This window comes from Geotrypetes seraphini, chromosome 5, assembly GCF_902459505.1.
Source record: "Geotrypetes seraphini chromosome 5, aGeoSer1.1, whole genome shotgun sequence".
Classification (NCBI taxonomy): Eukaryota; Metazoa; Chordata; class Amphibia; order Gymnophiona; family Dermophiidae; genus Geotrypetes; species Geotrypetes seraphini.
This window is the reverse complement of record NC_047088.1, coordinates 218421086-218438531: the sequence shown is the minus strand read 5'-3', so window position 1 is coordinate 218438531 and position 17446 is coordinate 218421086. Positions and strand designations below refer to the sequence as shown.

The 17446-nt window shown below is 41.3% G+C and overlaps 1 long non-coding RNA gene across 1 annotated transcript in view; it reads left to right on the top strand.

The window, feature by feature from the left end:
- LOC117360877 overlaps nt 1-17446 on the top strand; it is a 63431-nt gene that overhangs the window by 12731 nt on the left and 33254 nt on the right. Inside the window, exon 2 of the long non-coding RNA XR_004539543.1 lies at nt 2589-2668. This is a non-coding gene — a long non-coding RNA (uncharacterized LOC117360877). The remainder of the gene's footprint in view (nt 1-2588; nt 2669-17446) is intronic.

Sequence of the window (17446 nt, the reverse complement as noted above, 5' to 3'; positions counted from 1 at the left end):
TGCCAAAGCAACTTATGGTCAGATTCAGTAAATGGCACCCAAAGCTAGGTGGCATTAAGATCCAAGCTAAGAGAGGAATTCATCAAGCAGTGTTAGGGTCTTCATGTGGGCATTAGAGCCTTAAAGTACATTTAGAGAATTACCGTATTTTTCAGAATATAAGATGCACCGGACCATAATACACACCCACCTGTAGAGGAGGAAAAACCAAGAAAAAAAATTTGGTTCAGAATTTTTTTCTTCTTGGTTTTTCCTCCTCTACACGTAGGTGCACACCTGGTGGTTTGGTACATCTGATGCTGGGAAGCCAAAAGCCGCCCAAAGTCCATAGCCCAAAGCCCGATGACATCCAAAGCCCGAAGCCGCCAGAAGCCACCCAAAGCCGCCAGAAGCCACCCACAGCTGCACAAATCCCCCCCCCCCCCCCGGTACCTGTAGTGGTGGTGGTCTAGCGCGGTCTCCTGGTTGGCTGCCTTTGTCTTAGGAGAGCGATACACAATGCAGGACCATGAACTTGGTGCTTCCTACCTGGTTCTGCGCTGCTCTGTGATTGGCTGCGTCTTATGGTCTGAAAAATACGGTAATGCGTATTAAATGCTAAGGAGCTCAAAGGTATAAAATAGGCTTCTTAGCATTTAGGATACATTAATACCTTTAGGGCCGGATTCTATAAATGGCTCCTAGCGGTGCCGACATTGTACATACCACTTGGCATGGTTGACAATCAACTGTTAGGCACCATTTAAAGAATCCCACACAGCAGTATCTATGTGTGCTTAGGTGTCACTGGGCATTCCAGAGGTAGGCGCCGGTATTTTAGGCTAAAAATGCTAATTTTCCACCTGGTATTAAAGAGAAGTAAAACTGAATGTGCACTTTTGGAAATCCCAGGGATGAAAACTGTTTCTTTCACCAACCTAACTGCATCCATAAGAATATGTGCACTGTGGAAGCTCACTTTTTTCTCTTAGCTGCTTAAAGAAAAGCAATCTTCAGACAGGCCAGGCCAAAGTCACTGTGTACCCAGGTAAATCATTTTGAAAATTGCTCTCCTTTTCCTATAAATTGCTGTATCAGGTCTTCACTCAAGTTACAGTATATGGTAATGCTCTAGCTCTGAGCTGTCAGCCTCAGATGCCTAATGCCACAAATAAGATTGCTTTTCAGCCAACATTTTTAAAATAGAGCCAATAAATGCAAATAAATCCTGCTGATATTGGTTATGGATAAGAATTTAGACCTGTTGTGGTCTATCATGAAGGCAATTCAACAACTGTAGCATAACTACTGGACTACGTTTCTTGCTTAATCCTGATAGCTCACCCATTCGTTATGTATTGTAAATCTGTTATTTGATTAGCAAGATTTACCTACATGCAAAAAATGATGGAAAACATTAATAGATCCGGCTCCTTGTTCTATATAATATTCTTGTACACATTTGATCTTCTTTCTCTATATCCTATGATCTCCGCTCAGCTGGTAAGTCTCTCCTATCTGTGCCCTTCTCAACTGTCACTCCAGACTCCGTCCCTTCTGCCTTGCTGCGCCGTATGCCTGGAACAAGCTGCCTGAATCCCTATGGCTGGCTCCGTCTCAGGCAGTGACTAAGGCCCAGTTGAAAGCCCACCTCTCGACTCCCAACTCCTCTCACCTTGGATTCTGCATCCCCAACCCTATATGTCATGTCTGTCTGTCCAAGTTAGACTGTAAGCTCTTCTGAGCAGGGGCCGTCTATAAGTGTCAAAATGTACAACACTGTGTGTGCCTTTCAGTGCTATACAAGCGATAAATAGTAGACTACTTTTCTTGCTTAATCCTGATAGTTCACCCATTCTTTATGTACTGTAAATCTGTTGTTTGATTAGCAAGATTTATCTAGATGCAAAAAATGATGGAAAACCCTTATTAGATCCAGCTCCTTGTTCTATATAATATGCATTTTACCTTCTTTCTCTATATCCTAAAGTATGTGTACCTGCTTAAAATGTGTACACATATGATGCATATGTCTAGTAGCGCTATAGGAATTGGTAGTAATAAGGATATCTTTTGCAACCTGAAGTTCAACCAGGTTGTATAGAAAATAATGAAGTAGATCAAAAACTTTACATGCCAGACTCCTAAATATGATTTTATACCAGCAAGTTATTCTCATGCTTAACATTTAATAGCAATTCTCACATAGATATAACTAAATGACTTCTGTAGTGCCACAAAGATTAACACTCATTAAATGGAACTGAAATTTAAAATTGTGCCAATCTGTTACTGTTCTAAAAGGAAAGCACCAGGTGGCCTTTTTAAAGTCAGGTGGCTAGCTATGTTATCTTTGCAAGTATTTTTGATAGCCCAAATATAATTAGAAATATTAAATGCACTTGCTGGGCATAATTTCTAATTCTTGCACTACTGTCCTTATCGTTATGCCATTTTTATTGTAGCTGGTAAAAAATGTCCAAACCACACAGGTTTGTTCTAGCTGATAGCTCTACCCCGAGATAATTAAGCTGTTAACCATGTACTTCAGTGGTCAATGTGGTTATATATCTTTGTCTTACTGCTGCCCCTCCTCCTCCTTTCCACAGATCTCAGGGGAAGCAGATGAATGGCATTTGACACTACCCAGTTCCACAGATGACTGATTAGTCACAACTTGGAAACACAGGTACACTCAATCACATGCTTTCTAAGATTCAAGGATTTCTTTTAGTTGAATCTGCTGATCTAAATCTAAATATCTAAATTGTTTTCTTTTATTAATAATAATTAAAAAAAAAAAAAAAATATATATATATATATATAGCCCACTCCATCTACCTTATAAGGCAGGTAACAAATCATATACGCAATCCTTAGAACAGAAAAAAACATTAATTTATTATAATCATCATTCCACAACAAACAAAACACATTTCTCAAACTATGTGTGTTCCAAAGTTGTCTTACATAATTGCCTTATCCCATTACAATAAAACATCTATTTAAACAGTTATACTTTAATCTTTTTACAAAAACATCGTTATAGTGAAATGCCTGTTTAACGAGCCATGCTTTTAGCTTGTCCTAAAATCAGTGACACTTCCAATCCAAAAGAAGGTCTGTAATATGATGAGATGTGTAATTTTAGAATGATTTCCATAACCATTTTTAGCAAGGGCAATTGAAAAGGCAGTTTTACCACAATTGGAAGAATTTGTACAAAAAGAAATTTAATCTAATCTAATCTTCGATTTATATACCAGGTCATCTCCCATTGGAGCTCGACTCAGTTCACATATAAGTAAGACTAGAGTACATAGAAAAGGAAGCATGAGAGAAGTAAGAATTATATTATTGTCATTTTGTTGAGACTGTAGTTAAACCATTTAGAAATTGCGAAAACGAAGTTTTCAGAGTTTTACAAAATAATTGCAGCTGGCCTATAAACCTAATAGAGTCAGGGAGTTCATTCCAGATCTCTACAAAACAAAAGATTGACTAAGCTTCCCAACAGATTTAATTCCCTTAAAGGAAGGGAAGGATAGCTTATATCTTTGTGTATTTCTCAGATGTATTCTAACATAAAGGGACTAAAGGGTCAAATATTCCATAGAGAAGCTTGAAGATTATGCATATGCACTTGAACTGGATCCTAAGGTGAACTGGGATCCAGTGAAGCTTTCTCAACAACGGGGATACATGATCATACTTTTATTTCCCAAAGATGAGCTTAGCTGCAGTATTCTGTATCAACTGAAGTTGTTTTAGACTGTCCTGCTTAATGCCCAGATAAACTGAGTTACAGTAATCTAACTGTGCAAGCACAGTGGATTGATTGTACCAACACTGAAAAATGTTCTTGATGGAATAGTGATCTAACCTTCCTCAACATACGCAGACTAAAAAAACTAGTTTGGGTTCAGGGAAGCCTGAAGCATGGAAACCTTTGCTTTCTTCTGTGGATGAATTACAAGTAGGGGTTGATCAGTGAAAGTGTTTTGGCCTGGTCTCATTGGATATTTCATCTGCCTTTGATTCATTGGATGTGAATTTGCTCTTAGTTAAATTGAGGAAATTGGGTGTGACAGGGTCCGTGCTGGAATGGTTTTGATCAATGGTTCCCAACCCTGTCCTGGAGGACCACCAGGCCAATCGGGTTTTCAGGCTTGCCCTAATGAATATGCATGAGAGAGATTTGCATATAATGGAAGTGACTGGCATGCAAACCTGCTCCATGCATATTCATTAGGGCTATCCTGAAAACCCGATTGGCCTGGTGGTCCTCCAGGACAGGGTTGGGAACCACTGGTTTAGATCATATTTATTTGAGATAAAGATGTGTGCATGTAGTAGAGGAGTGATTTCACTTGAGACCTTGTTAAAAGATCTTCATTATCAGCAACCTTACAAAGAAAAGCACCAGCCCTCTTAAAAGAAATGGGAGTCTCTTTTCGCACGTATGCTGATGACATTCAGTTTTATTTTCAAATAAAGAAGTGGGGTAAATTATTGATTTATGATATGAATGCTTACATGAGTAAGATTGGAACATAGATAAGTATGAATGGCCTTGAATTGAATTTAGCAAAAACTGAATTTATGATTGTAGGAAGAGTTAATGAGCATCTTTGGCCTGAGAGTTTTTGTGTGACAGATCATTTTACCTATATGCCTACATCCACTGTACCCCTTTGTTACATCTACATTCTTGGATTGAACCTTTACTCAGATTGTCTTGACCTTCTTCACTGTACCTTTTTGCTCTGATTGTACCTTTTTTCGCTGATTGCACCATTTTTGCTGATTGTACCATTTTCGCTGATTGTTCCTATTTTCTCTGTTTGTACCATTTTCTCTGGTACCTATTTTCTCTGATTGTACCATTTTTGCTGATTGTCCAGTCCTTCTTTGTTGTAAACCGCCTCGAACTACTATGGCTTTGGCGGTATAGAAGAAATAAAATTATTATTATTATTATTATTATAGTTAAGAAGGAAATCATGTTATTGGGGATGATACTGGATGTGAAATTGACAAAGTGTGCAAGTGACAAGAATAGTTCAGATATCATATTTTGCTTTGAGAATGTTGGCCCAGTTGAGAACAGTGCTTACTGGCTGGAATTTTTTTGGGAAGAATTAGAGTATGGTGTTGTCAAAATTAGATTACTGTAATGCCTTTTATTTGGTTAGGAGAGTTATTCTGGTATGAGCTTTGCAGGTTTTACTGAATTCTGCTGCTTGCATGTTGATGGGAGTGTCACACTTTGTTCATGTATCTCCTATATTAAAGAAACTAAATTGGCTTCCTGTGCAATTTCTCATACATTATAAGATTTTGAAATTGGTCCATCAAGGAATATGGTAAATTACTCAGGTATGTCAACAATATTTTGCAAATATATAAGCCAGGGCTTACATTTAGGTCTGAAATATGCATGTTGTTGGATGTGGGAATGAATAGAGATACATTATGTAAATACAGCAAAATCATCCTTTTCAGTGGCTGGCCAGGTTCTGTGAAATGGTATTCTTGGAACTTTATGTTTTGTGAGAATATGCTGAGGTTTAGGAAGTTTTGGGTGGGTGGGAGGGGTAAAAATGATTGCTCATGTATTTATGCAAGATGAATATGCTTCTCTTGAATTATTATATGTACATCTACTTGTTTATTGCACTGTTGATAGTTGGAAAATCAATAAATAATTTTTTTTTAAAAACATCTTATTGGAGGGGATCCAAAAGCCCTGCCAGTTGAAGACCACCTGCTCTGGTTTGGCAACCAGAAATCTCCAAGCTTTGTAGTTAGCAACAGTGTCCCCAAGCTAGACTAAACTAAACTAAAACTTAACTTTATATACCGGATCTTCAACCAGAGGAAGCTTGACACAGTTAACAATAAGTTAAAAGAATAAGCTAAAGTACAAAAGAAGTGGAGGGGCATAATCACAAGGGACGTCTAAGTTCATTTTCGTCTAAGTCGCAAGTCATCCAAAGTAAAAAAAAACAGCCTAGGACACATTTTTGAAAAATACGTCCAAAATTTTTTTTGTTTCGAAAATCGTCTAAGTATGCTTCCTGTCGATCTGATCATCCAAGCCGCTAAATTGTCCATCTTTATACCATATTTTCATCCAACTTTTCGTCCAAGTCAAAAACACCTAGAACAAGCCCTGTTGGACATGGGAGGGGTCTGTAAAGTATTGGATTGAACACCCAGACATGGCACCTAAATAGTGGGGTACCTTACAGGGCACTGCTGTGAACTTCACAAAAAGGGTGTTATGTCATCATCTCACTACAGCTCCCTCCCTGCCCTCAACACTCCTCTTGAAACGCCCCGTTTAGCTTTGGTCGTTCAGTGCCACTATGAAGGCCTAGGTCGTTTAGAAATGCATCCAAAACCCGTTTTTATTATCGGCACTTGGACGTATTTGGACAATGTTCATCCAAGTGCTGACTTAGGCCGGTTTTTGGACATTTTTCTCTTTCAATTATGAGCCCCTTAGTTTTCAAAATGTTTAGCAAATAAAAAAGTTTTTAGAGAATTACGGAAAGATTGGAAGGAGCTGGGACAGCTCAAAATTAAAGAAAGTTCATTCTATAATTGGGGAAATTTAAACATCAGAGAACTGCTAAAATTCTTAACTCCTTGAATTCCTTTCTTAGAAGGGAGAGAAAGTTTAAATCAATGAGTGCCTTTCGCATATGAAAATCTATAAACATTCCATAGAAGAGGAACAAGAGGAGCAAAAATACCATATAAAATTTTTAAAATAATACATAAACATTTAAACTGGATTTTGAGATAAACCGGGAGTCAATGGAGACTCAAAAGCAAAGGAGTCACGTGGTCGAATTTGCTTTTTCCACAGATCAGCTTCGCAACGGTATTCTGAATCAATTGTAGTCTCTGAAGGCAGTTTTTAGTGATGCCGAGATAGATGGCATTACAATAATCTAGCCGAGATAGTATAATAGATTGGACCAAGGCAGAAAAATGATGTTGATGGAAAAGAGATCTGACCTTCCTCAGCATTTGTAAACTGAAAAAACATTTCTTAACCAGAGAGTTTATTTGATCCTTAAAGGTAAGGGAAGAATCGAAAAATATTCCCAAAATCTTGAAGGAGAACTCAATTTGTAGGGAGGCTCCAGAATCTAACTGCAGAGCTTGGGGAACTTTGTCCTCTGGACTGAGGGAAGAAGTCTTCAGCTGGCATGGCTTTGGGATCCCCACCAGTTTAGGTATTTAAATTTTGCATTTGTGCAGGGGCAGGGAGCATGAGAGAGGGCAGGAAGAAAATTTAGTGCCTACCCACTATAGGCTCAGGACCTCTACTCACCTTCACCCCTCACTCCCACATCAGCTGTCTACTAAGCCACTGGACACAAATCACAGATCTGTGATGCACATATCCCAAAGCTTCCCTCCATATATTATTTAAACAAAATATATTATATGTAAACTAACTTGGAAGTGCTCGGAACCCACAGGTAGAGAACCCGCAAAATGCGGATCCACTAGGAAAAGACACCAGTACTGAAGGCTACAGGTGGAACAATGGAGCAAAGCCAAGTTACTAGGGAAGCACATCCACAATACCTCAACCAGACATAGGAAAACTCACACCCATTCTCATACCCCCCAATTAAGGAAATCAAACAGAAAAAACTATATGATGGCCTACTAGCCACTCAAGCAGCCAAACTAGATAACCAAATCGCCAATCTACTGACGACATCCCTCGACTACAAGACTTTTAGAAAAGAAATAAAGACAGTGAATTCCAGAACACTGGGCCAGCAATCCTACCCATTTTTTTTCTCTGTATATTTCCAACCTCACTTGTTTGAAGGAAGGCACATCCAATAATCCCTTATGAGCAGATCTTAAATTTCTTACAGGTCTATGTATACTTAAAGTAGAGGTCAAAATGTGAAATGCAATATAAAAAAATCTTCAGTCAAACAACCACATGCATAGTAACAAATGTCAGCATGCGAGACGCTGCTTCCTGTATCACACACTGTAGGGTCTTTTAAATAAAATTTGCTTCCCTGGTGACTTGGTTTTGCTTCGTTGTTCCACCTGTGGCCTGCTACACTGGTGTTTCTTTTCAATTATTTGTGTTGCGGTTTTCTCTCTGCTGCACGACTCATCTTCTACCAGCCTTGCTACGCTCATGTCACCCCTCTCCTTAAGTCACTTCACTGGCTCCCTATCTGCCATCGCATACAGTTTAAGATCTTATTGCTGACGTACAAGTGTGTTTATTCTGCTGCCCCTCAATATCTCTCCTTATATACCTCCCAGAGAACTCCGTTCCTCAGATAAGTCGCTCTCAGCTTTACCCTTCTCCTCCGCTGCCAATTCCAGACTTTGTTCCTTTCATCTAGTTGCCCCCCTGTGCCTGGAATAAATTGCCCGAGTTTCTCCGACAAGCCTCTTCCCTTCCCTTGTTTAAAAGCAGACTGAAAATCCACCTTTTTGATTTAGCCTTCAAAGCTTAACCATTCTCCTATGCCCTCCAACCCAGCCAGCTGACTTACCATTCCCCTTAACTGTATCCATAGCATACTATTTGTCTATCTTGGCTGTTTAGGTTATAAGCTCTTTTGAGCATGGACTGTTTTCTTATTCTTTGTGACTCTGTGCAGTGCTGCATGCCTCTGGTAGTGCTATAGAAATAATTCATAGTAGTAGTAGTAGATTTGCTCTGACCAGAAGTTAGGCATTTTTCAACCGATATTCAGAGTGATTTAAATGGACAGGAAAGACTCTAGCTTGCCTAAATTGCTTTGAGCTACCCGGCCACCAATATTCAGCGGCATTAAACTGGGTAGTCCCAGTAAATATCTATTCTGACCATTGATGTTGAATGTGGGCAGGTCAGGGTATGGTGGAAGGGCCGGCACTGGGAAGGAGCTGGTGATTATGCAGGCGCCATCAATATTCAGTGCAAAATGACATACTATATGGACAATACACAGCAACCTAAAGCTGAAATAAATTAACCAAAAAAAAAATCAACCCAAAACATTCAGCAATAATGGGAATTCTGCATTGGAATTTGTACCAATTGGATTAGAAGCTATGTGGATTTGATGACCTTTATGCTATGTTCTGTCAGTACTGTGAATACCGCAAAATTAACGATGCTATGTATGTTATGTTATATCTATACTGTGAAAGCTGCAATATCAACTAAGCTATGTCTGCCAAGTCCTGCCTATACTGTGAATGTACTTTTCTAACCCGTTCTAGGCTCCTTTGGGAGGATGGGCTAAATAAATAAATAAATTGACATTTGATGTTTCTTTGAACAGATGTTTGACTGAACAGATATGTTTGATATGGACTTATGATTCCTATACTATTTTTACTAATTATTGAAAATTATCTTGTTTATTAATTAAGTGGAGTTTTTCTGACCTGTGATGTTTTTCCTTTCTAATACTACATGGATATGAGTGGAGATCAGAATAAGGTTCATAACATACCCTAATGGGATGAACCTTTCACTTACCATAGGCAATGCTACAATAGTGCAAAAAAATATATGTTAATAGTTAATCTAAAGCAGACAGAAACAGAAGACAAAAATCTATCACAGGTCAATAGCAAACAATACAACAGTGGAGGAGACGAAGACCCAAATTAGTCAATGGCATAAAGCTCTTAGTCTTTACTAATTTATGTTTCAGAGACAGCTGGGTATTTTTATAGGTTTTCAGATTGTTCAATGTCGTTTTGGTTTTTCACCATCAATCCTACATTATCAACTCCTGATGTAGACTTTGTGGCCAAAGCACAAATTGTGTAGAGTCATCCTTTTATAACCTAATAAATTCATCCTGGTATATGACATTGACTATTTGGGTCTTCATCTCTTCCAATAGGTAGAGGGGCATAATAAAAAAAAAGTCTAAGTCCCCTTTTGGCCTAAGGCCTTAAATGTTGAAAGTAGAAGTAGGGAAAATGTTCATTATTTAAAAAAAAAACATCCAAAAGGAGGGTTTGGTTTTTTTTTTAATAATGGCCTGCCTCTACATTCAGCTGTTTAAATGCCAGACTACGTCTACACTAACACCAAATAAACAACCTAAAAAAGGCCTAACTCCCAAACGCCCAAAACAAGAGCTTTTAGGCGAAGGAGGAGCCAGTCCTTCTCCTAAAAGCTGGATTCTGTAACCGGTGTCTGTCAAAAACAACACCAGATACAGAATCCCCCACCCCAACAATCCGGTATGAGGGAGCCCAAGCCCTCCTGCCCCACGGTAGGGGGTGGGTCGTGGCCAGGAGGGCTTGGGCTCCCTCCTGGCCATATTGTAATCGGCGAACGGGGAGGAAGGGGGTTTGGAGATCACCGGGGCAAGAGGGCTTGGGCTCCCTCTTGCCCCGAAGCTGTCACGGGTTCGGGGGTGCCGCGGGGCAAGAGGGCTTGGGCTCCCTCTTGCCCCAAAGTCAGTGGGGGGGGGGGTCACGGCTCGCCAGGACAGGATGGAGCCCAAGCCCTCCTGCCCTGGCGAGCCGTGACCCCCCCCCCACTGACTTTGGGGCAAGAGGGAGCCCAAGCCCTCTTGCCCCGCGGCACCCCTGAACCCGTGACAGCTTCGGGGCAAGAGGGAGCCCAAGCCCTCTTGCCCTGGTGATCTCCAAACCCCCTTCCTCCCCGTTCGCCGATTACAATATGGCCAGGAGGGAGCCCAAGCCCTCCTGGCCACGACCCACCCCCTACAAAATCGGGCAGGAAGGAGTTCAACTCCTCCTGCCCAAGCGAAGCCACTACCCCACCCCCTCCACTAAAATACGGGCAGGAGGGATCCCAGGCCCTCCTGCCCTCAATGCACCCCCCCCCCCCGCTGACCCCTCGATCCCCCCCCCAATCCTTCCTCCTACCTCTAAATCGTTGGCCGGACGGACAAGTGCCAAGCCTGTCCATCCGGCAGGCCAGGCATCTGTTTAATGCCGCGGTTCAGAGGGGGGTGGGCGATTACCATCACGGCAGGAGAGATGAGCCATCTCTCCTGTAGCGAACATTGCAGTAGGGGGTAGGCAGGTTGCTGGGGCCACTGAGCTGCAGCGATCAGCTCAGCGGCCCCTTTTCGGCACTTATACCAGGCAACATGCCTAAAGTTTTGGTTATACCTGCTGCACGCCTAGGTCTAGGTCAGCTCACCTTCTGCCCACCGCCAGCCCTTTCCCCTCCTCTAAAAATGCCTCTTTTCACTCTATGCGTTTAGAGGCAGGCGAAAGGCCTAAGCTGGTTTTAGACATGTCTAAAACTAGCTTTGATTATGGGTACTTGGACGATCAGGCTTTTTGATCGTCCAAGTAGCCATTTAGACCACTTTCTAGCCGTTTGTTTATTTTATTATGAGCCCCTTAATCTCATCTATAGACTACATGTAAAACAGTTTAAAATCATCAAAAGTTCCACCAAAAATGTTTAGAGTAGTTTTGGCTACTTTAAATATTGCCCACAGTGAAGTAAAAGGTTCACACCATAAGGGTATGTTGTGTCTTATTCTGATCTCCATTCATATTTCTTTGTTTGTCAATGTTGTATATCACTTTGCAAGTTTTTTTTGCATTTTTTTTTTTTGAGGGGGGGGGGGGGAGATATGCTGTAAATAAATGAATATAAAAAGTGTATTTGCTGTTTGATATAATTATTTATTTACTAAGATCTGATACTGACCTTGTTTGTATATCTATGTTATAGTTTTACTATAAATAGAATAAGCTATTACCACAAATATAAACTATAAATATCACAATTTATTATATTTTCAACCTTATCAATCAATGTAATACTTCATATCAATACCCCCAATTATTCACTCTCCATTCATACTACAGAACCCTTCTAGAGACCATAAAAACTTCAAACAGTATATAATTACTGTCCATCTGTGACTCCAACTGTGGTTCAGACGTTGATCCTAAGTAGGGTGGATTATTGTAATTCACTATACTTAGGAGTTGTGAAAGGGAAGTTGAGGGCTTTGCAAATGCTTATCAACTCCACTGCAAGATTAATCACATGAGTTCCTAGGAGTACCCATATAACTCCAGTGTTGAAGAAACTACACTGGTTACCTATGCAACAAAGAGTGCAATTTAAGATTGTTGTGATTAGACATCAGACATTATATCATGCTTCCCCAAAGATCTTACAAGAGCTCCTCCAGATCTATAAACTGAGAAGAGAGCTTAGAGATGTAAATGGGATGAAATTAAGTTTGAAATTGTATTTTAATTTTGTATTAATAAATATCATAATTTCACCTCTGGGCATCCAGGGATTGGTTCCACATTGTTTTGTTGGTAATAATGCTAACCACCACCTTTAGGAAAGAAACTGGAAAACATAAGGGACAATATTCAGCAGGTAATGCTGACTACTTATTCCCAGATATGTATAATCAAGCCATGTCCAGCTGCCAACATTAAATAGGTGGCTAGGTATGGTTGGTCCTTTCTGACAGGTTAACTTAACTGGTTAAGATTACTCCTTATGTTTTCCAAATTCTTTCTTAAAGAAAAGCTATATTAAGAGAGAAGTAAATGCAATGATGTTCATCAAACTCCTCCAAAGAGCTAAGATATTGAAATCTTGGTTCATGTACTGTTTTGATATCTGACAAGGTTTTATTCCTTCTACCCTGTTTCCCCGATGGTAAGACACTGTCTTATTTTTTTTGGAAGGCCAAAATATGCTCTAGGGCTTATTTTCAGGGGGATGCCTTATTTACATTTTTTTCTAAAAAGGGGGGGCTGTCTTATTTGACGGCTGAAGAATCGGTCGGCCGAAAAATCGTACCGTGTATTGCCAGCTTTATCCATCATACCATATATTGTACCATTTAATGTCCCCAATGTTCTCCATCAGGGAAACACAGTAAATAGATTATTCTGTAGTGCAGCATCAGAGGGGACTTGACAATGTGAAACCATTGTTTATATACCGTATGCATTTTAATCAGGCTTTATATACAGTAAGTGGTATTGCTCACAGCAAAAGAAACCTGTCTGCGTGTCTCACTTTTGGATGTTCTGGCCGTGAACAAACTCCTGCAGTCTCCGTTAGGGAGGGATGAGGGAAGCTGCCTGTGTTTCCTTGCGCGGAGTCACGTGCGCGCGCTGCAGTCCTGTCACTTCCTCCTCTTCACTTCATGACGAGGCGCGGCACGCAGCCATGGAGGCAAATACAGTAGACGGAGGGACCACACGGAGTCACCCACCATACCACCCGATTCGGGTAAGCGCAGGTATCGGTGGGTGGCTTATTTGCGGGGGGGTGCCTTATTTTACATTTTTTTCTAAAAAGGGGGGGCTGTCTTATTTGATGGCCCTGCCTTATCATCGGGGAAACAGGGTAGTAAGAAAGATTGCAAAAGCAATGGTCGATGCTATGAATAAGAATGGCAAAGATGGTCTTGGAATGAAACATTCTGCAAGTCTAGAATGCTAGATATAAATACACAAAATCTAGCCAAAATGTATTGACAGAAAAGACCAATTTCATTTCATTTTAATTACCTCAGTATTTAACCTGTCGTTATAAAAGGCAGGGTACAGATAGCATATCCGTAAATATTAAAATCCAAAGCAAAAATTAAAATACAGTAATAAAAATATGATTTAAATAACAGTAGTGGCTTAAACATTCTCATTGTGAAAATACTAAGCTCACTTTAACCCTATCATTCATAACTCACAAATTTATTTATTTATTCAATTTTCCATACCATTCTCTCAGAAGACCTCAGAACGGTTTACATGAATTTATTCAAGTACTCAAACATTTTTCTCTGTCTGTCCTCACAATCTAGCTAATGTACCTTGCGAACCTTTTCCCTGGTGGTTCAATGGTGTATCCCCTCTGCCGATTGCGAAGCTAGTAGCCAGCGGCGCACCTGAGCCGGCGTGCAGGAGTGAGCTTTTCGTGCTCCTGGCCGGCCCTGCACTGCTCCTTGATAGGCTGCTGCCAGTTCTGGTGGGATTCGCGGTTCTTGTGGCTCCTCTGTAATGTGGGCGGGTTCCCCCATATCACAGCAGCGCCAACACTACTAAATTAAGTGGGGAGAGTCCCCCCCCCCCCCCCACAACCCTTTGGAGCGCTTTCAAATTGAGTTTAAATCCGTTGCACTGATGTTCTGCACGCGATTGTCGGCCCGGCTTTGTCTGCGCGCGGTTTTGACGCATCACCCAAAAAACATGATTAGTGCATTCAAAAGAGAAAATCACCTCAAGAAACTTTGACGTATTTTCTACATTAAGCCTTTGTTAGTGATTAACGTTGTTTAGTAAAGGTTTGTAACTCGGGCAACCGAGTGTTAAGACGCTTGATTAAGGTCGGCAGGATTTCATCCGTAGTCTTGCTAGCTCTCAATATGCTGTTCAAATAACTAGGCTACATTTCAACTCAATAAAGCATATTAGGCATGACACTGGCATAGTAAAGGGGGGGGGGGAGCGGGGGAGTGGTCCACCCCGGGTGCCGCCTTTGTAAAAGGGCGCAGACACCTATTCTCCTCTCTGCCCTCTCGTGCAACCCACTCCCCTCGTACCTCTTTCATTTTTCCTGCGTGAGCAGCATTACGAACTTGCTGCCCCGCGCTTAGGAAATGACGCCAGAGAGATAGCCGACATGCCACGGGCAGCAAGTTCGTGCTGTTGCTCTCGCCTGGAAAACTAAAAAGGTACGGGGGAAGGGAAGGAGGGGCATGTGCAGTGGGGGTGGGAGGGTCAGGAAGGAGTGGAAGGGTGAGAAGAGGGTGAGGGAGGGGCGCCATGTACCCTCACTACACCACTGAGGCAGGAAAAACAATGTTGTACTATTTTTCTAAAATGTACAGTATGAGGCACCAATGATATTTTCCATCTAAATTTTATGCAATGGGATCTAAAAGGATAGACTGCTCTGTACTTGGCACCATTTTTATGCTACTTTATTACCAAAGAAGCCTCTTTATGATATAAGGGCTCCATTTAACGCTGCAAAAAATGCGCTTCATGGCAAGTAGTGAGATGCTTATCTTTTTGAACTATATTTTGAGCTGCAGTATAATCCCAAAATGCTCTTGGAAATCATGAGATGCTGTAGATAAGAACCTGAAAGTAAAAAGGGACACTGAATATTGATTTAGATGTGATCCTGCAAAGGGATGGAAGCAGGAGAATAGGGTTGAGAGAGAGAGAGAAGAAAAAAAAAAAAAAAAGCACTTCAAAAAGCACCAAACTCTAAAGGATTTATGCAATCAATGATATTTTAAAGCACGAGAAATGTTTGGTGCTGTTCATTTATTTTGTACTATATGATTTTAATTTCACAACAGATGGACTAAGACTTTTAAATTCTCAATCATTTTAAACAACATCCGTTGTTTACATTCATGGCTTGACACTTATCACCTTTACTAAATATATTATGACTAGTAATACTACAGTACATTTCTACTGATATACTACAAGACCAACACAAAATTTATTTAATGATGTTCTTTTTTTGCTTAGTCATATGTGTTTATCCTTGTAGATAGTGTTAGATACCTTTTTCCCCATCTGTTATCATAAACATTTACAGCAATATCATTACAGAAAAGGTTGGCAATAGATGATCACATGTATACTGAACTATTAGAAGAGTCTAAGGCCGAATAAGTTATATTTTTGCTCATTTACCCACCTCCCCCCCACACTGTTTTTTTGTTGGTTTTTTTTTTTTTTTTTTTTTTTTTTTGCAAAACCGCAAAAATGTTTTTTAGCGCCATTTGGTGCGCTGAATGCTCTGCACTGCTCTGACGCTCATGGAGTTCCTATGTACGTCGTGAAAGCAGCTCAGAGTATTCGGTACACCATCCGACGCTAAAAAAATTGCTTTCACAGTTTTGTAAAAGGGGGGTTAGTAAGAATATATCCTCATTTTCAGGTTATTTTTCATGTTTGAGATATTCATTTTTAAGGCATGCATCCATGGATTATTCTACAACAGGGTGCTGAGATGTAGGTGTCCAGAGGGTGCATATAAGAAGCGTATTGCATAAAGGAACTTGGGGGCATATTCTATAAGAGGTGCTTAAAGTTAGGCATCTATCTTAGGCCTGCTTTTACTAAACCGTATAAAGATTTCTACTGTGGCCCGGGGCGCTAAGGGGCTGATTCTATAAATGACGTCTAAAGATAGGCATCTATTTTTTAAGCATCTATAAAGATAGGCGTCCAAATAGATTGAATAATGAGCATTATTAATGCCATTAATGAGCAATAATTAAAACTTAGGCATCCAAACACTGCACAATTTTATCAACACACGCCTAGAATTTTATAGACGCAGATAAACATAAGGCATTTTTGCAATATAAACTATAGTGGTACCTCGGTTTACGAGTGCACCGGTTTGTGAGTGTTTTGCAAGACGAGCAAAACATTTGCAAAATCGGTGCCTTGGAAACCGAGCATGGCTCGATTTACGAGCACCCCCCCGCAATCCGGCACCCCCCCTGCGATCCGGCACCCCCCCCTGCGATCCGGCACCCCCCCTGCCTCAAACCGGCACCCTCCCCGCCATGATCTGACCCCCCCAACACGATTGGGCACTCCCCCTGCCACGATCCGACCCCCCCGACACGATTGGGCACCCCACCAACACGATCCGACATCCCACCCCGACATAATTGGGCACCCCCCCGCCGCTTTCTACCCTCATCTGGGCACTCTTGAAGATCGGCCTACTCGTCTGCTGGGCCTTGAGCATCTGAGCATGCTCAAGGCCTGCGAGTTCACGTTCACGTTCAGAACGTGAACTCGCAGGCCTTGAGCATGCTCAGATGCTCAAGGCCCAGCAGATGAGTAGGCCGATCTTTAAGAGTGCTCAGATGAGGGTAAGAAGCGGTGGGGGGTGCCCAATGTGTCGGGGGGGATGTCGGATCGTGTTGGGGGGTGCCAAATCGTGGTTGGGGGGGGTCAGATTATGGCGGGGGGGGTGCCCAATCGTGTCGGGGGGGTCGGATCGTGGCGGAGGGGATGCTGGTTCGAGGCAGGGGGGGTGCCGGATCTCAGGGGGGGTGCCTGATCGCAGGGGGGGGCCTTCGAGGGGAGCAATGCCGGTTCTGGGGGGGGGAAACGCATCAAAGCGAGTTTCCATTATTTCCTATGGGGAAACTCACTTTGATAAACGAGCATTTTGGATTACGAGCATGCTCCTGGAATGGATTATGCTCGTAATCCAAGGTACCACTGTATTTAGTACTTCTACTATTCCATTGAGAAACTATCATAAGGCCTCCCAATAAATTTTCTCATCTATCTATTTCATCTATCTTTTTTCACTAGATTTCTGGTGCAGAAAGAACAAAGATGAATCTTTAAATTAAATTAAATGTACTCTTAATAGAATACTAGATTGCTGTACTTCTCAGCCCAGATTCTATAAAAGCCACCTAAACTTAGGCAC